Source organism: Lycorma delicatula, chromosome 1 (assembly GCF_047948215.1).
Source record: "Lycorma delicatula isolate Av1 chromosome 1, ASM4794821v1, whole genome shotgun sequence".
Taxonomy (NCBI): domain Eukaryota; kingdom Metazoa; phylum Arthropoda; class Insecta; order Hemiptera; family Fulgoridae; genus Lycorma; species Lycorma delicatula.
Window position 1 is genome coordinate 375078320 of NC_134455.1, and position 26017 is coordinate 375104336.

General features: G+C 30.4%; 1 protein-coding gene and 1 long non-coding RNA gene across 2 annotated transcripts in view; one reads left to right on the forward strand and one right to left on the reverse strand.

Annotated features, from left to right (window-relative positions):
* Window positions 1-26017, reverse strand: part of LOC142318448 (uncharacterized) — a 35613-nt gene that overhangs the window by 8555 nt on the left and 1041 nt on the right. Inside the window, exon 2 of the long non-coding RNA XR_012754913.1 lies at window positions 21709-21823. This is a non-coding gene — a long non-coding RNA (uncharacterized LOC142318448). The remainder of the gene's footprint in view (window positions 1-21708; window positions 21824-26017) is intronic.
* The window catches only part of LOC142318447 (peroxidase-like), a 162913-nt gene that overhangs the window by 5985 nt on the left and 130911 nt on the right, over window positions 1-26017 (forward strand). The window lies entirely within an intron of this gene.

A 26017-nucleotide genomic window follows, 5' to 3' on the forward strand; every position in this document is an offset into this window, starting at 1 on the left:
ATTACAGTAATTTTAATACCTTAAATTTTTAATTAAATAAATAATTATTATAATACATTAGGAAACGGAAACGTATTCCTTTTCCGGTTAATGATTTACTTAAAGGTCTTGAAAAGAGGCGCGATATACACCTGTTAATGTTCTGAGGTGAAAAGGAAAGTATGATAAAATATCCAGCAGATACGTGTCCTTGACCCATACAGTCAAGCTACATTTGCTTCTATTACTGACACTATTAGTTAAATTCTCTCTTAATTATTCTACATGGTACAAATACACATGTTGCAGTTCAAATTTTTTTTCTATTTTCTTTTGAATTGCAAAATGATAATAATAAATACCATTACTTTGTAATCTTCTAATATAAAACATTTTAATTTATTTAAATAAAAAATAAAAATCATAGTTTATAAAATATTAAAATAAATCTCCTCCAAAATAAAAATGTTATATGTATATACAGAGTGATTCAGGAGGATAGAGCAATACTTTGACAACTCATTCTAGAGGCTAAAAATAAGAAAAAAGTTCATATAAACATATGTCCGAAAACGCTTCGTTAGCGAGTTATACAGAGTGAAAGATTTCGCCCGAGTTTCAGTTCCTTCGGGTAAATTAAGGCTTTCTGAAATTCTGGGAAGGTCAATTAAGGAGTAAATTCAGTTGTTTCTTATGGTTTTTGAGCTGGGAAATCGAAAAAAAATTGGTCGCAGGACTGAATCTTTCTTAGTTTCTAAGATATTCCGTGTAAAACGTCAAAGATAGGGTCATGAAACACATTTTGTTTACGTTTGACGTACAATAACGTTGTTAAATTGGCAATAAAATTTTATTTCTTTTTTGTTGACATTATTTTCATTAATCTTCGTATAATTAAATTCTCTACAAATTATGTTTAAATAATGTACGATTATTTCCTATTAAATATATAAATCCAAAAATGTTTGGATTTTGGACTTTTTCTTAACTGCAGTAATAATCCGTCATTGAGATCTTTTCAACGATATAACATAGTAGTACTTATTTTCATTGGTTCCAGAGTTATAGCAAAATAAAACTTTAATTAATGAAATATTTGAATCTTAAAAGGGAAGACACACCGGTTCGAATCAGACTTCATATGCTTTTTTTTTTTTAGTTTAAATATATTGATTTATTAATAATTATTAAGCCATGATTGTAAAAAAGTTTTACAATAAATAATTACTCAATAATAGCAATAAAAAAAAAAATATGAAAAAAATCAGAAGTTATTAGTGAAATAAAATTTTATATAGCCTACTTTTAAAAATGTTTATATGTAACTTAATTGGCATTATTACAAATGTATATATGTAATAGACTTGATGAAACATCTGATTATTTAATATTAATTGAAAATTATAACTTAGAATCGTATTATTTTTGAATTTCTAGTTTAATCTCTGTTTAATTTTATTTAATTATTCTCGAATTTCTGTTAAATTTTAGCTAAAGTTAATTACAGAGTGACTGATAAATAGATCCTCACAAAAACGACATATACCCAGAAGCATACATGCCCGAACTTTAATAAATTGCAAAACATTCTTATCTTTTAGTTCATTACTCCTCTGATATTGTCGGACAATATTCTCCCTAAGTCGGAGTTTATCATCATTTCGTTTATTTGTTTTTTGTTACCAATCATTAAATCGCTGTTTGGTTTGATATAATTCTTCTGATTTTAATTTATGTACATCTTCTCTAGTTTTCAAATTTTCTCTTTCTATATATATATATTCATCATACCCCCTTAATCTTTTTATTCTTTTCTTGGTCTTAATGTTTTCTTCCTCTTTATATTTATCATCTTTTAATCTTTTTATTCTTTCTTTGACTGCAACATTTTCTTTCTTTTTTCCTTTTTTTTACTTTTTTTTAATTTAAATATATTGATTTATTAATAATTATTGATCTCTAATTGTACAAAAAAATTACAATAAATAATAATTCATTAATAACAATAAAAAAATATATATGAAAAACATCAGAAGTTATTAGTAAAATAGCATTTTACGTACTTTTAAAAATGTGATATCTAATTTAATAGGCGTATAAGGAAGTCATGTGATGCCCACATCAGATTTTGATTTTTATCATATTAATCAAGCGGGTTCCAGAGGAATAATGAATGAAAGACTCCACTCAGTGATGAATCCGTTTCTCGTATCCAGACAATTAAATCAGAGTTTAATTTTTAGAGGATTTCAAAAGAATTTGTAAAATTCGCTACTGCGACCGGTCAGGGGTATCAGGAAGAGGGGATCAACTTTTTCTTTACATTTTGGAGTCTCCTGAACACGATTCTGCCTACGATTCTACTTACATATGTATATATAAGATTGTTTTATCCACTTTACCGGACGTAAACCTTCAACGATTCCCACAAAACTTGGTGGGTGATGTAAATCTATTGGAAATAAAGCCTTATTCTATTAATTTTCAAACGAATCGGTTCACAGGAACCGGAGTTACGAGCCAAAAACGGGGTTTTTGTGTGCGTTTTCGAAGTTTTAATGTTGTAAATTGAAGGTTTACATTTCGAAAATCAAAATTAGATTTCTTCGAGCACTATTAGGTGCTTTCCAATGATTTTCCAATGATTTGAAATCAGTTTCCAAAAACCAGCAAAATCAGTTTTGAAGTTTTAATCGCTTTGAATCAATTTGAACCTTTTTTTTTTTTGTGAGCACGGCTCTAATACCTCACAAATTATGGGTAACATTATCGAGTGGGTTTTTGGCAAGTAGCAGGGTTAAGCAGTTGATGCCATAAGACAACTATGCGAAAAGGAGGAAGAAAAAACAAATATACAAGTATAATGTATTTATTGGTACAATATATACCTCGTAGTATTACAAAAGAACAAATGATCCTAATATAACATGATATACAAAAATAATCGAAACCTAGCTAAAACAACGAAAATAATATTATTTTCAAGACTCATTAGAGCAATGGAACACCCTTTCTTTCTTAAATAAAACCGTAAATCCGCCCTTTTGACATGCTTACTGCGATAGAGTTTTTTTTTACCTACGTTAAAGGATTTTCTCAAAAACAGGATTTCATTATTTATTAACATAGAAAGATGAAATAACTACTAAATGGGATATGAAATCCCAGGTACAGGTCATGATACAATTGCTCAGCCGGCGTCATTCAGAAAGAAGCAAGCACGATTGTACACATAAAAATAATTTTTAAATAATTTTTTTATTTCCTGAAATTATCCTAGATAATCTTTACCCCTTTATATAAGATTATAGGTTTGAAATTATATAATTTTTGTTTTCTTAGATATAATCGTGGATTATCATTATACTACCATGAATAGTGTTATAAGATAGGTTATCTACATGAATAACCACAATTGTTTATTTTAAGTAAACGTAAAAGTACGTCGGTATTAATCTCAGTTTTATAATAGCAAGTTTAAATATAAACATCCTCATAGCCTACTTGACTATATAAAGTCACTTCCTATTATTATATTTCTTCATTAATAAGTTGTACGTCTAAGCGAAGCCAGGTTCTTAACTTTCGCATTTGTGTAAATTAAATGCTACAATAAATTATTCATAAATGTCGAAAATATACATTTTAAAAACAGACTTTGCGGTTGTGTTCAGATTAAATAAATTACTAATATTTTTATTCTCTCTTAGTGTTTAGATCTTAATTCCTGCATTAAATTGAGATTAGTGTAAATATATTAACGGACCACTGAATGTGAAAATAGGAGGAGAAAAGATTATGCAGGTAGAAGAATTTTGTTATTTGGGAAGTAGAATTACTAAAGATGGACGAAGCAGGAGCGATATAAAATGCCGAATAGCACAAGCTAAACGAGCTTTCAGTAAGAAATATAATTTGTTTACATCAAAAATTAATTTAAATGTCAGGAAAAGATTTTTGAAAGTGTATGTTTGGAGTGTCGCTTTATATGGAAGTGAAACTTGGACGATCGGAGTATTTGAGAAGAAAAGATTAGAAGCTTTTGAAATGCGTTGCTATAGGAGAATGTTAAAAATCAGATGGGTGGATAAAGTGACAAATGAAGAGGTATTGCGGCAAATAAATGAAGAAAGAAGCGTTTGGAAAAATATAGTTAAAAGAAGAGACAGACTTATAGGCCACATACTAAGGCATTCTGGAAGAGTCGCTTTAATATTGGAAGGACAGGTAGAAGGGAAAAATTGTGTAGGCAGGCCACGTTTGGAATATGTAAAACAAATTGTTAGAGATGTAGGATGTAGAAGGTATACTGAAATGAAACGACTAGCACTAGATAGGGAATCTTGGAGAGCTGCATCAAACCAGTCAAATGACTGAAGACAAAAAAAAAGATATATTATTATAATGTAGGGTAAAATATGAATTTTATAAAATATATTCTAATCAAATATCAAATTATGTATTATTTTATTTTAAATGAATTTAATTCAACTTATCAGACCGGTTAAAGAAATTTATTTGCATCAAAATTAGGTATATCACGAATTATTAAATGCAGTTTACTATATTTAAATGTAGGCCACATGCATGAATAAACGTTTGAAGAGATGTCGTTATGTAAGCGGCTGATGTGTATCAGCGTAATGAACACATAAACAGTTTTATTCAAAGAACACGATCTTGACGGGAGTACCGGCACACAAATGAATATGCATAATACAATAATTATTATAAAATATTCATTTCAAGCATAATTTTATCAGTTTTCATTCACAGGTCAAAAGAGGATTTAAAAACATGGTGTTGTGGGAAACTAAAAACGTAGATTCATTTACTTTGATGCATTTCGAAATAAGCTACCGTATATTAAGTAACCATTTCAGATTTTTACATTAAAAAATGTTTCCTCTCTCTTTCTCTTTCTATATATATATATATATATATATATATATATATCAGAAAGTAATTTAAAATGGTAATATTTCTCCTTTATTTGTAGATTAGGCTGAAAAATAATTCTAATTAAATTGAATTGTTTTTACTAATGTAAATTTATTTTCATTACTATACGTTCTGAGAAAAAAATAACTAATAATACTTTTTGTGTCTATTTTGTATAAAGACAATAAAATAAAAAAATTGGGTAATTTCTGTTCGTATTGATTTTTCAAATATTTATTTTTAATAAATATAAACATTATAATGTTCCAATACAATGAAAGTAATTTATACTCCATTATTCTACTGTAAATTATTTATTAAATAGGATAGATGATGTGTTTTATTTTGGAGGGAGTTATGCCTAAATGTTTTCTCATAACACTAGGAAATGAAGGTATCACAGAAGTAGAAGGAAATCTTCTTTGTTCGCTGTTCACAATAATTGAGCGTTTAAATAATATATCTGTTTATAAATACCCATCTATATTACTTGACATCGTGGGAACAATGTATTTCCATTTTTTTAAGAGTATAGCGTTAATGATAACTAACTGCGTATTTAAACCATAAAATACACGTTTAGTTATGTAACGCTAATAACAGAACTTCTCTAATTTCCAATAATAAGAAACAATTTTTTTTATTTTTAATATCATCAAAAAGCTGACAAAATTATGTGATTCGTGTCTTCAGTAACATTCATAAAATAAACTCATACAACCCAAGATACATAAAAGTATGGAGTTGCGTGTACTGTAAATTACATAATTTCGCTATTAGATGTATATACAAATACATGTAAATACTTATCCTTAATAAGGATATCTAAGTAGGATATTAATCTTAGATTATACTTAAATGGGTGCTATTAAAAAAAAATATTTTTCTTTACTGCGTTTAAAAGTTTATTTCACTTATTTTACTGACTGATTTAATTGCCGTACGTGTACTGACATTGGCCGTTCTCCATAGATACGTAAAAGTTTTTATAATTAGATGTTTTGTATCTCTCTACAGATAAAAAAGCATTTTTAAAATGGCTGTTGTTATAATTTTTTTGTAAATAAACTTATTGCAATTACCTGGTAAATAAATGAAACAATAAAATTACTTTTTTTTCGGACTTATGTTTATATGAACTTTTTTCTTATTTTTAGCCTCTAGAATGAGTTGTCAAAGTATTGCTCTATCCTCCTGAATCACTCTGTATATATAAATATATTTAGGACTGTCATAAAAATTATTTATAAGAAATTAGGTTTTGATAATAATATTAATTTGTACGTGTATGCTATTGTAAATTGTCTTACTTTGTTATAATTGTTAACAACAAAATTTTACATTTCATTTTTGCTGAGCCCATTTTGCCTACTCTTACATTCACATCACTTTTTCCTACCAGCCTTACTAATATATAATAGAAAAGAATTAAACAATTTTAAAAATGTGGAACGTTATACATAAACGCAATAAAACCGACTCATTTTTCAATCCATTACAGTATTTTCAAACTTCGTAGACCTTAGTAAATGAAATTTTGCTATAAGTATCACATGATGCAAAGTACTCACTAAGATTGTTTTTCTTAAATCCAGACTGGTAAAAGTAGGGAAGAGCTATTAATCTCATTATTATTCACCTGGTTTCATAACAATTTAATTAGAGAAATTGGGTTTGCTGACTTCTTTTTTTTTTTCTAATGATGGCTAAATTTAATCACGATTTCAAAGGTAAACTGTGAGACAATCTGAAATAAAATGATTTTAAACCATTAGAAATGATTTTAGATGTAACTTCTTTTTTTTTGTCTTCAGTCATTTGACTGGTTTGATGCAGCTCTCCAAGATTCCATTCTTTGATTTTCAAGAATTTTTAATTTTTAGGTAAATTTTTTTTGAATTGATTAATTTTGATTAGGGCTGAGGTTTTAACGTACAGTTAATCCTAAGTTTCAATTGATTTAGCGCACATGCATATGTAATTTTTCCGATTCATTCATTTACAATTTTTTACATCTGTTTAAAAACATAAATAAATAGCTGCTTTTGTTTATCATGTGTGTGTTACTAATTTAAAGTGTGTAAAATATTTAACTGCAATCTTTCAAATTCTCTGATCTTTTTTCAAACATCATACCATGCCTTAAAGACATTCTTCGATCGTGAGAAATACAAAAAAAGCACGTATGATGAAAACTGTTCGTGCGGCAGAGACTGAAGACGAAAGACAGTCAAGATTGGAAAGCGACCGAATACACACAGCCCAATCCCGTTCGACTGAAACAACTGAGCAACGGGAAATGCGTTATGCCACCGTTACTGTATGTGTGACTGACAGCACCTGTCTCCGGTTACTTGACTAATAATTATAAAATAAAAAGATTGACCACCACGGGAAACATAAGTAACCATATAGCGCGAGCGAAGCTGCGACTGGGAGCTAGTAAATAAATAAAATAATGTTAATTAATAATAATGTTTTCGAATCAGCTTTACAAACTTTTTCACGAGTTAAAATAACCATAAAAAATAATTTTCTTAAATTAACATCCAAGTCCTAAAAATAATTACTGCCCAACAATGAAAATTTTTTGGGCACAAAAATAGCTTATTCTTATGTATTTCCATCTGCTAAATTCAAAAATCACCATAAAAATTACCGATTAGCTCTTGCTTTAGAGATACAATGACATGTCATTTTTTAACCAATCTATATTTTTAGTTTGGGGGTAATTTTGTTTTTGGAGTTGTCACAAAGCTCAAGCACGGTTGATTAAACATAACGTTCTCCAGCTGTTTGTAGGTTATAAATATTATTACTGTTGCTGTGGCTGTGAGTTTCATATTTTTTTTGTGTTGTAATTAGTGCAGAATTTCTGGTTTACGAGTGATTTCGAATTGAAAAATTTGTTAAATCAAAATTCCAAGAAAATTTGTAAATTCAGTGAATAGTTTTTTTTTACATTTATGGTGAAATAACATTTTCGTCACAAACGCAATCTAACGCCTCTTGTGAGGACTGCCTATCAGTATTATTTTGATATGAAGGTAAGGGAGCAGGAGAAGTCATGGGCTCCACAAATATGTTGTAACTCTTGTTCAGTTTTACTACGAGAATAGCTGAAAAATAAAAAACGATTAATGGCTTTTGCTGTGCCTATGATGTGGCGGGAGCCTATAAACCATACAGATAACTGCTATTTCTGCTTCACTCTACTATAAAGGTAGGATTGTCAATGAAGAAAAGAGGAAAAGTTCAATATCCTAATTTTCCATCTGCTATTCGACCTATTCCGCATTCAGATAGTTTACCAGTTCCTACTCCACCCTAAAATTATCAGCTTGAAGTAGAAAATGAAGACAATGTTGAAGAAGAAGAACCCAAAAATCCTTCCATATCACATGACTGATTTTTACGAAAAAGATGATAAACGCACAGACTGAGTTCATATAAAGCTTGGTTTGATGAAAAAATTTGTCAAAAGTATGAACCGAGAAGAAGAGACCTTTGATTTAAGAGATAAATTTCCTACATTTACAAAATTTAAGGAAGGTATTTTTGTTGGGCCACAAATTCGACAACTTGTAAAGGATCCTGCGTTTGACCGAATTTTGGATGGGAAAGCAAAGGAAGCATAGGAAGCCTTCAAAGGAGTCTGTCATTCATGGATTTTTAGGTAACAAAAGAGATGAAAACTACAGTCAGTTGTTGACAGTACTTCTGCAAACAAAAACCATCAACTCGGATGCAACATGTCCCTTAAAAGCCATTTTTTCCACTCATACCTGGACTTTTTACCTCCTAGTTTTGGAGTTGTCATTGATGAACACTGAGAAAGATTTCATCAGGATATTTTTTTAACGGAACAAAGATATCAGGACCGTTGGAATGAAGCAATGCTTGCGGATTATTGCTGGGTCTATTTGTAGGGCTACTCCGGCAGTCAGTTACAAGAAAACCAAAATACAACGAACTCATGAAGTCACCACATGATTCTCTTCAGACTAACCAACTGCTAGGTATTCTTCCATCAATTAAGAACTCTTAGAATGTAACTGTCATTAAAAAAAATGTCAAATGGACTTTCTTTGTTGTTGGTATATGTAATTAAAATATATTGTTTTCTCTTAATCCGTTAATATAAAATACTTCCACCTATTGTATATCACAGAAACTAGAACTCATAATTTTTTTTTATAATATTCGTTTTTCTCAACCCAAAATTAGTAAGATTTGATTCATGAAGTGAAGGAAACATTAAAAAAAATTTTTTTTGTGGACAGTGATAATTTGTGGTATCATTACAACTACAAATAACAACAGCATGTAAATTAAAATAACAAACTGTATGATACTATTACAGTAACATAAATGATAATTTCAGTATTAATATTTTTATTGTTAATGTATAAGTTCATTAAAATATTTTATTCTTTTCTGATATTTCTTTCATTAACTTTATATGCATATTTTTACAATACAATTGTTTTTTCGATATCTTAAATAATTTGTTGAAAATAACTTTTTACTTCCTGGTATGAAGTAAAGAAAGTATTGTAATCACGAAAAATTTAGGTTTTCCAACGGAAATATTCATTTTGACCTTCCCTGAATATATTTTGACTAGTTTTGGCGTGACGTCTGTACGTTCGTATACATCTCGCATAACACAAAAACGAACAGCCGTAGTGTTTACGACTGTTGTAACATCTAGTTGAGCACCTTCCCTTTTGAGTCCAATCGACTGGACCAAAAGTGTCCAAAAAAGCCCAAAATCAAAAAATATTAGATTTTGGACTTTCTGTTAATTGCAGTAATAAATCCTCATCGGGAGCTTTTTAACGATATATCATAATTACTTATTTTTATTGGTTTCAGAGTTGCAGCTAACTAAAACTTTATTAATCAAATATTTGGATCTTACAAGGGAAAGGCACATCGGTTCGAATCCGATTTCATATACATATATTTTTTTAACTTTTTTTTTAATACAAATATATTGATTTATTAATAATTATTAACCTCTGATTGTAAAAAAAATGTGTAACAAATAATAATTCAATAATAACAAAAAAATATGAAAGAAAATCAAAATTTATTAGTAAATAAAATTTTATGTACTTTTCATTTTAATTCAAAAATTTTTACAATCGGAGGTTAATAAATTATTAATAAACCAGTATATTTAAATTTAAAAAAAAAGTTAAAAAAATATATGCATATGAAAAGTTGGATTCGAACCGATGTGTGCACGATTACACAGATACGACACGTTCTCACTTACACCACATATCTCTTTGAGCGACGTGAAACAAAATTAATATATAAACTAATATAAAATGCTGATACGGATACCAAAAAAAAATGTGATGCAATGTGGTGTCCACCACAATACAATTGTGAAACTATCCACTTTATTAAAGAATTTCAGGATCGTATCTCACTTTCAAATGAAATAAGTTTAAATGAAGTGCAGCAAAAAATGTATATATGTAATTTAATAGGCGTACAAGGAAGTCACGTTGAGTACACATCAGATTTTATTCTATATATAACTATCGGGTCAGGGATCGATTCTTTCGCCCAACCGTCTAGCCAGGGTGTAGAGCACCCTGGACCCCGACGGGTTCGTTAAATCTCATGATTGTGAGAAGCTTTCACGTTTATATGCTCGTTCAACCTCCAGATGGTTCAGATATTTATTAAATTAAAATGAATTAGTCAATCTACTTTATTATATTCCTGTTGCCATGGTGACAGAAATATAATGAAGTAAAGATTTAATTTTGTTTCTTTAATTAATATCTTTAATTCAAAACTTCGCGCGCAATAAATCTAAATCCTCGATCTATGGCTTAAAATCTGTCCTGGAATAAAACAAATATATCCTAAAAGTTTGAAAGCAATCGTTCGTTTGATTCTCGTGTGATGCTGTTGCAAACAAACAAACAGACAAACATTAGCATTTATATATATATATGAGATTTAAACTGGATTAAATTTCTCTTGTAAATTAAAAAAATAATTATTTATTCTATTGGTTTTCTTAAAAAAAATATTATTAAATTAAGTGTAATAATTTATCGTTTAAAAGTTGAATCGGAAATCACTAAAATCAAAGAAATGTATGATTGTTATTACTATATAATAAGTATAATTATTTTTTCTATTACTATTGTTGTATTTTAAATTATTATACCTTTTTAGGAAATTATATCAATACATTTTAATAATGTAAAATAACATTTCCCGTATTATATACTTAATATTTAATTAGTCTGTCGTAATATAAATACAAAGGTATTGGTTCGGGAGAAATAATAGGCAATAAAAAATTAATATTTTCTGTTTAATTACGAAACAGTTTAAAAGAGTGCTGCTACAGTATTTTTATTCTACTTTCAGTTAAATTGCCTTTCACTTTCATTCTTTTAAATGGTGTTAGCTTGTAAAATAATGAATTATTATTTTAAAATATAAAGAACATAGTAAAATATAATTTGTAACTAATTTTAAATAATGTAGGCTATTATTTTATTATTAATAATATCGCTTGATATGTATCTACCATTAAAAATAAGTTATATTTACCTTTATTTATGGGGGAAATAAATTTATTCATTAACTTAAAGGTTCTAAAATTGTTCGTTTCGAAATTTTATGTTTTATAATATTGAACTTTCTCTTGAAAGATTTTTCATTTGAAAACCAGAGAGTCTTGAATTAATATCTTGTTATAGTTGTATAGCTATGTAAGAATACAAGAAAATTATTTCTTGCCTAATGAAATTATTTGTAATTAACTTTTTCCGGATCCCACTTTTCTTTTTTTTTTCCTGTTTAGCCTCCGGGAATTACCGTTCAGGTATTACATCAGAAGGTGATATGTATGAGTGTAAGTGAAATATTATAGTCTTGTACCGTCTCAGGTTGACCATTCCTGAGATGTGTGGTTAATTGAAACCGAACCACCAAATAATACAGGTATCCACGATCTAATATTCAAATCCGTATAAAAGTAACTGACATTACTAGGACTTGAACGCTGGAACTCTCGACTTCCAAATCGGCTGATTTGGGAAGACGGGTTCACCACTAGACCAACCCGGTTGGTTTTGTCGGATCCCACTTGCTCAGAATTAGAAAAATTAATTTTATTTAGATTAAACTGTAAACTGAGGTGATGAAAATTATGAACAATAGTAAATAAGAGCCGGCCTCCGTGGCGCGAGTGGTAGCGTCTCGGCCTTTCACCCGGAGGTCCCGGGTTCGAATCCCGGTCAGGCATGGTATTTTTCACACACGCTACAAATCATTCATCTCTCATCCTCTGTACAGTAATGCTTAACTGCGGCCCCAAAGGTAAAAAAAAAAAAAAAAAAAAAAATAGTAAATAAGAAATTTAGGATGTTTATAATGCTTTACCTCAGCTGTACGATTAATCAATCTGGGGCCGAGTTTTATACATCGATTATAATTTACTTAAGAGTATTAACTGTATTTCATGAACAAGCATGAGATAAAATTTATTTATTACTTCTTAGTACGAAGTAAAGGAATTGTTGTAATAGCAAAAAGTTTCGGTTTTCGTAATTCTACGGAAATATACATTTTGATCATCCCTGAATCCATTTTGATTAGTTTCGGCGTGACGTCTGTACGTTCGTATATATCTTGCATAACTCAAAAACGAACAGCCGTAGGATGTTGAAATTTTGGGTTTACGACTGTTGTAACATCTAGTTGTGCATCTTCCCTTTTGATTCCAATAGACTGGACCAAAAGTGTCCAAAAAAGCCCAGAATCGAAAGAAAAAATTGGCTTTTGAACGTTTTGCTAGCTGCAGTATTAAGTTCTCATTGAGAGCTTTTAACGATATATCATAAGTAGTACTTATTTTCATTGGTTCCAGAGTTGTAACCAAATGAAATTTAAATTAATGAAATAATTTGGATTCTACAAGCGGAAGGCACATCGGTTCGAATCCGACTTCTTATCCTTTTTTTTAATTTTTTTTTTTTAATTTAAATATATTGATTTATTAATAATTATTAACCTGTAATTGTAAAAACGTTTTACGATGAATAATAATTCAATAATAGCAATAAAAAAATATATGAAAAAATATCAGAAGTTATTAATGAAATAAAATTTTATGTACTTTTCATTTAAAAAAATGTATATATGTAATTTAATAGGCGTACAAGGAAGTCATATGGTGTACACATTAGAGGTTTTTTGTTAAATGTTCCATAAAAAGATTTCCTGAAGAGGATTTTACGTAACCAAAACAAAGAAATGATTTAGAATTGTGTAATCTATTCTACAGTCTTCATTTTGAAAAAAAATTAATTTTTTAATTTTGAATTTTTATAAAATTTTCTTCCCCTTTATTTTCTGATAGTGTTGGTGTTTTAAAAAATAAACGATTATATTTGTATTTAAAGTACAAATAGAAATAGCATTCTTTGTTTGTTCAGTTTTAAATTCACCATAATTATTTTGTTAAATTTCTTATTTCTTATTTTTATTTCCATAAAAATACTATAATTTAATAAATAATTAAAATATTAAAACCCGCTTACCAACAAACTTTTAATGCATCCTAGCGCTTTTGTAAACGAATTCCACCTTCAGAAACTTAATTTTTTTTTTATTAACTAAAACTTTGTCGTCATGAAAAATATGTAAAATATATAAAGATGGTTCATTAATATAATACATAAAGACCGTTCATTCGGAATAATGAATGTCTCAACGTCATTCATTATGACAGGACGTTAAGTCGACACAGTTTTAATACATGACGACCACATTTATATATTTTACACGCTTTACAAGAGTTTAGTTACTAAAAAAAAAATTAAGTTCCTCAAGATGGAATTCCTTTCCGAAAGCGCTCCGACGTATTAAAAGATTGCTGGTAAGTGGGTTTTATATTTTATTTATTTATTGTATAATCATACCAACGGGCCATGTTTGATAAAATTAATATATACTATGATTTACCGTTTCATATATGTTACTTTGGGATCTATTTCGTACTTTATGAAAGATATTTTAATTCATTTTTTTTTTTAAACAAAATTCTGGATGATAATAATAAAGCTTTTTTTGTATATGATTATTTTATTTTTATTTAATAATATACTTTAAAAACTTTTAAACTAAGTTTTTTTTTGCTCAATAACAATTATAATTACAATCCGGCTCTCCTGCGGAGCCATAAGTAAGATTCCTGACAAAAGCACGTGATAAAAAGGTCCTTAAGGAACCCCCAAAATAAATAATAATTTAACAGTTGCAAGCAAACTTAAAGTCAAATACAAAATTTCAAGCTCAGTCATACATCACAAACCATTAGCTTCAGCACCATATAGTCCACAAAACAAAGATTAATAACAAATAAAAAGAAAAAGAGAGAGAAGTAACAAGAAATTAGATACGACACCACCAAACTTGACGGTGTTAGATTCCAAACTGTTACGCAGACCCTAAGTCGAGTACATGGGCTCGTTTCAACCGTCGGACGTCTCTGCGGTTATCGAGTAGATTAATTGCAAAAGTGGTTTACATGAGTCTCAAGCAGGTATTTGACATTGCGCTGTTGTGCAATCTCACGAACCGATGGGAACTCCAGATAATCCTGAATCTCATCATTCCGCATGAACCACAAAGCTTCGGTAATTACCCTCGCTACTTTGTTCTGAAATCGTTGTATAATTTCCACATTACTAATACTAGCTGTTCCCTACAATTCTACACTGTACGTCCAGATTGGGCGCAGGATAGCCTTGTAAATTAATATCTTGTTGGATAACGTGAGGTCCGAGTTCCTCCGTAGCAGCCAATGAAGTTCCCTGTACCTTGCGTTTAGCTGTTTCTTCTTCATCCTCACGTGACACTTCCAGGTCAAACGCTGATCCAGGTGAAGTCCCAGATACCCCACAGTCTCCGTTTGCGGGATTAAAACACCATCGAAGTACACACCGGGACAGTCACCTCTCCGCATGGCAAATGTGACGTGCCTCGACTTACCCCCTAATTAACCTTAATCCTCTACTTTTTCTGTCACAAACTAAGTGTAAAATTATTTGTATGAATACGGAATGATAAATTTTGCAATTCTGCTCAGTCTGATAACACTGAAAAATATTTCCTCTTATAATTATTTAAAAAAAAAGTAGAACCGACATCAAAATGCGCTAAAAAGAAAGAAATAATTTCATCCAAATTCTTAATTTTTTGACACTTTTTTTTGAAATGGCACCTTCTTCTACAAAATTAAATTCTAGATATAATAAAAATTTAATACTACATACATTTACTTCATCATAAATCAATACCGATATTACATATTTATGTGCTTTGATTGCTTTTCCGTTTACGAATACTACGACTTTTTATATACGCCATCTATATGTCTATTCAAGTACCACATAAGTATGATCATGTATTTCGGTGCCGATTCAAAAACAAGTTTAAGAAATTAATTAAATATTTAGACGAAATTATTTCTTTCTTTTTACCGCATTTTGATCTTGATTTTTTTAAAAATTATTATGTGTTAAATTTCTGTGTCTGAGTAATAACAATAAGTTACTCGACGGAGTTAATGTGCTCTTTTTTTGTGATGTAATTCAGGTGCCTCCAAAAAAAAAAAAAGAAAAAAAAAAAAAGTCCATTGGTGTTTTGTTCAACTTTCTTGGTGTGAAACAGAAATAAATTTTTGGCTACAGTTTTCATTTTGTAAGCTAACAAAATGAGACAAAGAAATGACATAGAGTTCATTGATTCATTAAATAACTTGCGTTTTTGGTGAAGTTATAACCGGCCAATTTGAAATGCTTTGCGAAAGAAGGAAGTTCCCATTAACATACGAATTTGCAGATGGTAATTCTGAAGAATTATTCTCAATTATTAAATTAGATGATGATTATAATCGTAGTATAACTTTTTTTTATTTTTGTCTTCAGTCATTTGACTGGTTTGATGCAGCTGTCCAAGATTCCCTATCTAGTGCTAGTCGTTTCATTTCAGTATACCCTCTACATCCTACATCCCTAACAATTTGTTTTACATATTCCAAACGTGGCCTGCCTATACAATTTTTCCCTTCTACCTGTCCTTCCAATATTAAAGCGACTATTCCAGGATGCCTTAGTATGTGGCCTATAAGTCTGTCTCTTCTTTTAACTATATTTTTCCAAATGCTTCTTTCTTTGTTTTTAAAAAACAAATAGAATTTATATTATAAACGATATTGATGAATCACGAGAAGCTGCAACATGTGGGAAAATTCTTCCCGGATGTTATTCTGACAATAACTGTGGAGGCCTGTTGCATAATGTGCAATTGGTAGTAAGTTCAAGAGTTATATTACGGTGAAGTATATAGATTTCTCATGGTTTAGTTAACGACGCTATGCGAATTGTAAAGTTATTCATTTAGCCTGCCCTACAAAGGGACCAACTAGAAAGGGGTGAGTTACCAAGAGCTAAGTTAATAAAAAATTCGATGATGTAACAATATGTACAATAAATGAAAAACTACTGGTGTACCTATTACATCAGTCAGTACAACTTCTCAAGCTACTAAATCATGTGGAGATGTAGAAAGACATATACTACCTTTAATTTTAAGTTGGGTTGTAACAGTATACAAATTGCAAGGTACAATATTAAATAGAGCTGTAGTAGATTTGGGGAAAAAGGAATTTGCAAAAAAAAAAGTTAATATTACTTTTAGCTTAGCTGTCCAACCTTGCAGGAGACCGCAGAAGACCGTGTAATGTGATTCACGAATCATACAAGATGCCCACTGTATTTTATATATAATATATATTGGGTCTGAAAGATTTAAGATGAGATATCTCGATTTTTGATGATTTTATTAACAGTGCTACATATCTTGTGCAGAAACTCACATTACCTGCCCTACAGAAGACCATATAACATCATCTTACGTGACGCATACATATAGAATAACAGGATTCTTACTGCCATTTACCTACCCGCCAGGCGGCGAAAAAATATTTTCGTCAAATTTCAGACCAATTTTTTGTCTAAAAAATGTTTTCAACATAATGGTACCACCGTGAAAAGTAGCTGCGTCACTGCAACAAGATTTATTTCAATCGGAGTAATAGGGAAAATATTATGCGCGAACAAATATAAAAAAAGTATACATACCTCCTTTTTTCTTAAGTCGGTTAATAAAAATGTCTCTTTCAGGCAGTTCAAAATATAGAATATTTTTTCTATTTAATAATTTATTGAAATAATCTGTGTATAAATAAATACTATTCATAAATAAATAAAATTTATGTACGGTTTGAAGGAGTAAATACTATTCTTAAAAATAATGCAGGGCCTGCATAACCGGCATGAAGTAAAAAACTTTTAAAGATCATCTAAAAGTTTTTTTTTTTTTTTTTGTCTTCAGTCATTTGACTGGTTTGATGCAGCTCTCCAAGATTCCCTATCTAGTGCTGGTCGTTTCATTTCAGTATACCCTCTACATCCTACATCCCTAACAATTTGTTTTGCGTATTCCAAATGTGGCCTGCCTACACAATTTTCCCTTCTACCTGTCCTTCCAATATTAAAGCGACTATTCCAGGATGCCTTAGTATGTGGCCTATAAGTCTGCCTCTTCTTTTAACTATATTTTTCCAAATGCTTCTTTCTTCATCTATTTGCCGCAATACCTCTTCATTTGTCACTTTATCCACCCATGTGATTTTTAACATTTTCCTATAGCACCACATTTTAAAAGCTTCTAACCTTTTCTTCTCAGATACTCCGATCGTCCAAGTTTCACTTCCATATAAAGCGATACTCCAAACATACACTTTCAAAAATCTTTTCCTGACATTTAAATTAATTTTTGATGTAAACAAATTATATTTCTTACTGAAGGCTCGTTTAGCTTGTGCTATTCGGCATTTTATATCGCTCCTGCTTCGTCCATCTTCAGTAATTTTACTTCCCAAATAACAAAATTCTTCTACCTCCATAATCTTTTCTCCTCCTATTTTCACATCCAGTGGTCCATCTTTGTTATTTCTACTACATTTCATTACTTTTGTTTTGTTCTTCTTTATTTTCATGCGATAGTTCTTTCGTAGGACTACATCTATGCCGTTCATTGTTTCTTCTAAATCGATTTTACTCTCGGCTAGAATTACTATATCATCAGCAAATCGTAGCATCTTTATCTTTTCACCTTGTACTGTTACTCCGAATCTAAATTGTTCTTTAACATCATTAACTGCTAGTGCTATGTAAAGATTAAAAAGTAACGGAGATAGGGAACATCCTTGTAGGACTCCCTTTCTTATTACGGCTTCTTTCTTATGTTCTTCAATTGTTACTGTTTGGTTCCTGTACATGTTAGCAATTGTTCTTCTATCTCTGTATTTGAACCCTAATTTTTTTTAAATGCTGAACATTCATCTAAAAGTAGATAAAAATTATTAATATTTTTCTTTGTTATGTTTTTAACTCCTTATAAATATAAAATAATGAAATATTTCTTTAAAAGGAATCTACAAGTAAGTTTCTTCAACGGCTGTATGTGGTTTTTAGATTTATAAAATTTAAAACATGATTTTATAGAATAAATGGCAGATCGGTCAAATCATCGCTAATCTTCAAACATGTCTACAGAATTTAACCTTTTCAAATAAGCTTAATAAATATAGTAATTAATTTTAATAATATTTACTTAATTTTTAATGAGATATTTGTTTTAAATAAATTACGGTAGCCTACATTTAATTTTCATCGGTATACACTAATTGACCTCGGTGTGCGATGAACTGTTGGAAATACGCCATTGATACGAAAGTAGAAGTTTATTGAAATAGTAATACTACTTTGTATTAATTACTGGTATTATATTTTATAATTTATTAATTATAAGATTAATATTTAAAAATAAATAATTGCTATGTAGGTGAAGGTTAATAAATATTTAATCTTCTTTTCTGCTCTTTTATTTATTTTTTAAGGCAGTGTGCGCGTTTCATTATTTAAATACTACTATATATGTGTCTATTTAACCATAATTTTTTTTTTAATGATTACTTCATCATATAATCTTCGAAGCTGGTGTGTGGGAATGTGAAGTGGAAATTTTCTAGCATACGAAAAAACTCATGACTGATTGGGGGATTGGAACCCTATCAATTCAATCGAATAGTTATCTAACTTATAGATGTAAGTCGGAGACGCTACCATTCCGCCACGAAGACTGACAAAACTAAATTTGAAATTTCTTTAATTATAATACTTTCATGCCATACAATTATTTTTCCTAGTCATGATTATTGAAAATCTCATTTATTTGTCTAGAAAATAATACTACATTTATTTATGCTTACTTATTTCAGCTATAAACATATAGCCATTTTAGGACTATATATTTTCTTTTTTTTTTTTTGTTAATTTTTTTTCATAATTTCGATTACGCCGTAAAATAACTAATTAAAAAATTCATTAAATCTCTATGAAACAATAAAATTTAGTCATGAGATGAAGAGATTCTATTTAATTTTTCTAGAAATAGTTAATATAGTGTATAGATGAATTGTCGATTAATTCGTGAAGATAAAACCCGGCCGATTTAACTAAAAATCGACATGGAAAATATATAAACTATTTAAGCCACTTCCTACAAAGGAACGTTCAATCATTTTAGATGATAAATTATTCTCTTACAAATTTTTCAACCATGGCAGCTCTCCTATCGACCGGTTTCATTTTGATTTATTTCCGTGTTTATATTGTAACTCATTAACATATTGATTATATGTATATTATAGTCATCTCAAAGTCGACGTTAGCTACCGAGTGTTAATGACAGCTGGTGTAACAAACCTAGAGAGTGTAAGAACGATATAATAGATAAAATTAACGGTGTAGCAACTAATTCCTATATTCTTTAGAATCATATATTTATGGGCTAACTACGGCTTATAAAATTTTCCTAAGATATCACATTATACTTACTACTTTTAACCGGCGTTAATCGACAGGCTTAATTGAAAAATGATCATTATATACTAAATAGTATTATTTCATTATTACTATATTTACTGATTGATGTTTACTATCCGAATCGCATCCATGTTATTTCAATTTCTTTGCTCAATTTCTTTGAATAGATGAAGGCCGATTACTGTCAGCGAATATAGATTATCGGAAATATAATTCGTTTTTATAAATTATAAGGGACGACGGAAAAGTACCTCGGTTTACTTTAATTGATCTATGAAAATATACCTGTTTGGAAATTTATATTACATAAAGAATTTAATTATTGATAACATATATGTTCATAATGATTGTAATATTCATATATTTCATTTTAAAATATTAAGATTTTGTTGTGAAGTATAAAGTTAAAAGTATTCGAACAACTTATAAGCAAAACAATGTATTTTTTTTAGATTTATTTATAACCACCGGGTTGGTCTAGTGGTGAACGCGTCTTCCCAAATCAGCTGATTTGGAAGTAGAGAGTTCCAGCGTTCATGTCCTAGTAAAGCCAGCTATTTTTACACGGACTTGAATACTAGATCTTGGATACCGGTGTTCTTCGGTGGTTGGGTTTCAATTAACCACACATCTCAGGTATGGTCGAACTGAGAATATACAAGACTACACTTCATTCACACTCATACATATATCATTCTCTGAAGTATTATCTAAAACGGTAGTTACCGGAGGCTAAACAGGAAAAAGAAAGAAGATATATTTATAATTTATTTTTGTTTTAAAGTAACGATACAGGTTATTTTTATTATTTAGAAGAAAAATAAACTTGCATCGGTTTGTTCTAATTGCGTGAACTTTCATCACTAAGTTTAAATGCAATTTTTCAACGAACAAAAATACATCAGTTATAAAATTTATGCAGGTTTTTTTCTTATTTTAACCGTGTAATATTGTATGATAGATTGCTATTAATATCCAAAAATAAATTTTAGAGATAAATTTGAATATAATAATTAATAGTTACATGAAAATCAAGCGTTTCTTACAAAAATTACATCATTTTACCATAACTTTAATAAGATTGCATTTCTGGATACGCATATGCAACAATTCTACCTGTGAGTAGCTATACTTGCATAATGATAGTGTCTTTCGATGAGAAAATAAGCACTGACTAAATAAAAAGTAATCTAATAGGTTAACGAACGAGACGGTAGTGAAAGACAAGCAGATAATTATTTATATTTAATTTGGAGCAAGAGTAAATAGATGTCTATTTTCGTAACAATCCATTCCGGTTACTTTGGAAATTAATTAGGTTTTGTACTAGATTTGGAGTGTGAATGAACCCCGGATAATCTAAACGTCCCTTGTTCTTAAATGTACCTGCATAACACCTTAGTATACCAGGCTTCAACTGGAACCCGCCGGGTTGGTCTAGTTGTAAACGCGTCTTCACAAATCAGCTGATTTCGAAGTCGAGAGTTCCAAAGTTAAATTTTTAATAAAGGCAGTTACTTTTATACGAATTTGAATTTTTTTTTTCTTTTTTTTCGGGGCGAAAAACGCCTGAGAGTAATCATCACCCGGAATTTTTATTAATAAAAGGTAAAATAACTCTAAAATAGTAAATCTTATAAGGTGTAAAATTAATATAAATCATATAATAAAAATTTATTAAAACAAAAGTCAAAAAATTGAAATAAAACTTAAAACTAAAATCGCAGACGGAGTCTTTAAAAAAAAAAATTAAAATAATAGAATAAAGAAACTATATAAAACTTACCTAATTCTGATAGCTTGTTCAAAAGGCTCCCTTCTAATTTGAATACTAGATGGTCGATACCGGTGTTCTTTGGTGGTTGGATTTCAATTAACCACACATCTCAGAAATAGTCGACCTGAGAATGTACAAGACTACATAAGAGTTACACTCATACATATCATCCTTATTCATCCTCTGAAGTAATACCTGATGGTGATTACCGGATGCTAAACAGAAAAAAAGGCTTCAACTGGGAACGGCAGAAATTTTTCCGGCTTTCCGGATCCGATACACAAAAGGTATGAAAAGAATGTAATTAGGACGGCTCAATAATATTTCTATATATATATATATATATATATATATATATATATATATATAACATAATTATATCAATTTGTGGCATTAGGTCACTATAGAAACCACCCAAGGGAATACTATAGAAAATTTAATTAACTTGGAATATATCACTTGAAATCTACCTCGGAAAGCTGTATAGCCAAAGATAATTACAAAAGGTAAGCCCTGTCAGGTTATAAATCAAAGATCTTCCCATTCTTAGGTTTAAGACATTATACAGTACAAACTAGGAGGTGAATACCAGATTTATTACAATTTTGGGTCGTAAAATAATGAAGCTAATCAACATATTACGTGTATTAAATAAAAAAAATCGTCGACGGAGATTACAATTAGAATCAAATTGACACGAAAGAAAGTATTGAGGGTTTTAAATAAGGAAATGGTAAAAATTTCGCGCTTTCTTTTATCAAATTTTATTGAAGGCATCAATCCGTATCGTTCATATACGAGGGTTAATTTTTTTTCAAGGTCCGATCGGTCACGAAATTAAAACCACAGTGAAAATTAAAAAAATTTTATTTTTAACAAGTACTTACATAGTTACGCTATTTCTCTACATAGTCGCCACTCCGATTTAGACGTTTGTCGTAGCGTGGTAACAACTTTCCAATACCCTCGTCATAGAATGGAGCCGCCTGTGTTTTCAGCCATGTTTCTACGCTGGTCTGCAGCTAGATGTCTGTGCCAAAATGTTGTCCTCCTAGCCAGCGTTTCATGTGAGCATAGATGTGAAAGTCGGATGGAGCCAAGTCCGGGCTGTATGGTGGGTGATCAAACATTTCCCAACGAAAACGCTGCAGAAGCTAATTTGCTACAGCTGCAGTGTGCGGCCGAGCATTGTTATGGAGAAAGACAATGCCTGATGAGAACTTTCCTATCCGCTTATTCTGAATTGCCCTTCGTAGACGTTGAAGAGTCACGCAGTATAAGGCTGCAGTAATGGTCGTGCCACATTCCATGAATTGCACAAAGAGATCTCCATTCCGGTCCCAGAACACAGTAGCCATACCTTTCTGTTGGAGAAGGTTCGCTTGAACTTCCTTGGTTTACTGGGAGAATGAGAATGCATCCACTGTTTGGATTGTTCTTTTGTTTCTTCAGTTTTGAAATGGACCTAGGTCTCGTCCCCGAGGCAATTTTGTTCAAAACATCTTCTCCTTCATTGTGGTAGCGCTGGAGAAACGTTAGGAAAGCGTCCATTCTCATTGTTTTGTGATGTTCGGACAGCATCTTGGGAACCCATATCGCACACAGTTTGCGGTACTGAAATCTCTCTCATAATGGTGTAGAGAGCTGACCTTGAAATTTCAAGAAACGAATCACTCAATGCAGAAATTGTGAACCGACGATTTTCTCTAACATCTGTACGTCCTGCTTTAAAGTTCCTGCACCACTGTCGGACTTTGCTGTCACTCATTGAAGTTTTACCGTACACATTACTTATTCGTCGATGAATTTCATCTGCGTTACACCTCTCAGCCTGAAGAAATCGAATTACCGCACGCACTTCACACTTGGCGGAAGATGCTATTGTTGTAGACATGATTACGTGTTAGCTGTGTGTTCAGAACTAAACGTAGTGACGCGGCGTGATTGAAGACCATACTAGAGACGCTGCGCAACACACATGCGTAAAGGATCATCCGATTTTTGCGCGGGTTTTTATTTCGCAACCGATCGGAACTTGAAAAAATCTGACCCTCGTATGGTGAATAAATCGATTTTCAGAATCGTACATGGTGTGTTTTTTCGTTAATAATAATTTGTTATAATTAAATAGAAACACAATTATGCGTGTTTAATTGAAATTATAAGTTGGTGATAAGGGAATGACTTAACCGAACAAAAAAAATTCCGGGAGTAATTATTTTCATTTAATTTCCTTGTAATTTGCTTAATTGAAATAAATAATATGAATTATCATAATGAAATGTCTCCGTAGTATTATATTATATAGAACATCAAATACCAGCTACGTAATTGAAAGTGTTACAGGAATGCCTTCAGAAAATAATGGGAAAACTGGTGTGAAGTTAAATGAAAACTGATGACACTATATAGTCGTTTATACAGCTGCTATTTGCTTAATTACAAATGAAGGCAGTAATTCAGCATTTATTTGTATTTATCATGCCTGCTGTTTACTGATTACCGTACATTATTTATTCTAGTAAATTAACCTAACAACACATCTACACAATAACATTATTATTATTCAATTCATTACCGATTCGTTTCTCAGTAACCAAAAATAAACCATACCATCTCTAAAATAACAAAAACCTTAATGAAGTGAAAAGGAAAGAAACTAAATTTTAAAATCGAATACTTCACATTACTTCTGTTATCTTAGAATACTTGTATATCCGTGCTTTCGTATTGCCCTACAGGGAAATCATTTTATCCTGAGTTTGTTGTATACGTAATGTAAATAAGGTGCAGGTATAGTTTTGATTTTGGTTTCAATTAACCACACATCTCAGGAATAGTCGAACTGAGAATGTACACGACTACACTTCATTCACACTCATACATATCATCCTCTGAAGAATTATCTTAACGGTAGTTACCGGAGGCTAAACAGGAAAAAAAAGGTATAGTTTTGATGGGTACCATTAGTAAGGGCAAGTAAATATGAATTCTTTCATAGATATTTATTTCGACATAATTTTTTTGTAAACTAAGATTTTTCGAAATTTATTAATTATCATTAAATATGAATGATAATAATTATTATATTATTATATAAGATTATTAATAAATGAAAAAAAAAAAAATAATAATAATCTTTCTCTTTGGAACGTGCTTTCGACTTCTTACATTACTTTCAAGGGGTTGTATTTTATCGAACGTTTTCGCGATTATGTTTGCACACCATCCTAAACATATGGATTATGTAATAACAAACTTCAAGAATGAAGATGAGTAAAGATGAGAAATCGGTCGTTCACATATCAGTAAGAGTTGTATCTAAGCAAATCTTTCAATGACACAAAATATTATATATTATAGGATTTCTTCCTAGAAAACAGAAAATTATAAACATAAAAATTTTGGTGGAAAACAAAACCGAAGGGCAAGAATGTTGACAGGCTTTAAAGGGTTTTCTTCAATCTACAATAGGTTTAAGAATAAATTAAAAAAATTATGGATGAGTGAAATTAAAATAAATTTTGGAGAAAAGAACATAGTGGTTTATAATAACAGGCTATTTCTTTTAATTAATCTTCCGAGTTAAGCGTACGTAATGTTTCAGAGGTTACTCTTATAAAACAACTATAATATAGTATATCCGTTGACAAGTTATTAAAAGGGAAGTAGAAATAAATTAACTTACGTAATCAATTCAGCTTAATTAAAGATGGTCTGCTGACAAAAAAAAATTATTCGTAACTATTTGTTCTAATTCGCTCTTACGAAGATTCTACATAGGAGTGGAGAAGCAAATAACAAATTTCGCAACTAATCTGCGATAGCAGATACCCAGTTAAAAGCGAAGAATGTTATTTTTAAATAAAAAATAAATGAAATCATATTACGTGATTCTTTTGTCCAAACAGAAGCAGTTCACGATAAACGAGTCTAATTTCTTGAGTTATAACATCAGAAAATCTTATTTAATATTAAAAGAGGAGGACAGGGTCGCAGCGCTGCAGTTGGCGGCGAATAATATCACGTCGCCAAACACAACACAATTATCCCCACCGCGCTATGTAAAACCATGATAAGTATTACGCAACGTCCACCCGGATTTGATTGATGGACCGAAATGAGATCATGATTATTCCTCCTTTTTCTGCTCATCTTTTTCCTTCCTCACCTGTTCCTTGACATCTTCTCGCTTATGTTGTCTCCATTAATTACTATTAATTGCATTAATCATGTTCACACGTCTGACAACCAGGAGCTCTCATATCCAAATACACTTCATTAAAAACATGCGCACGCGCACGCGTTTGCAGTATAA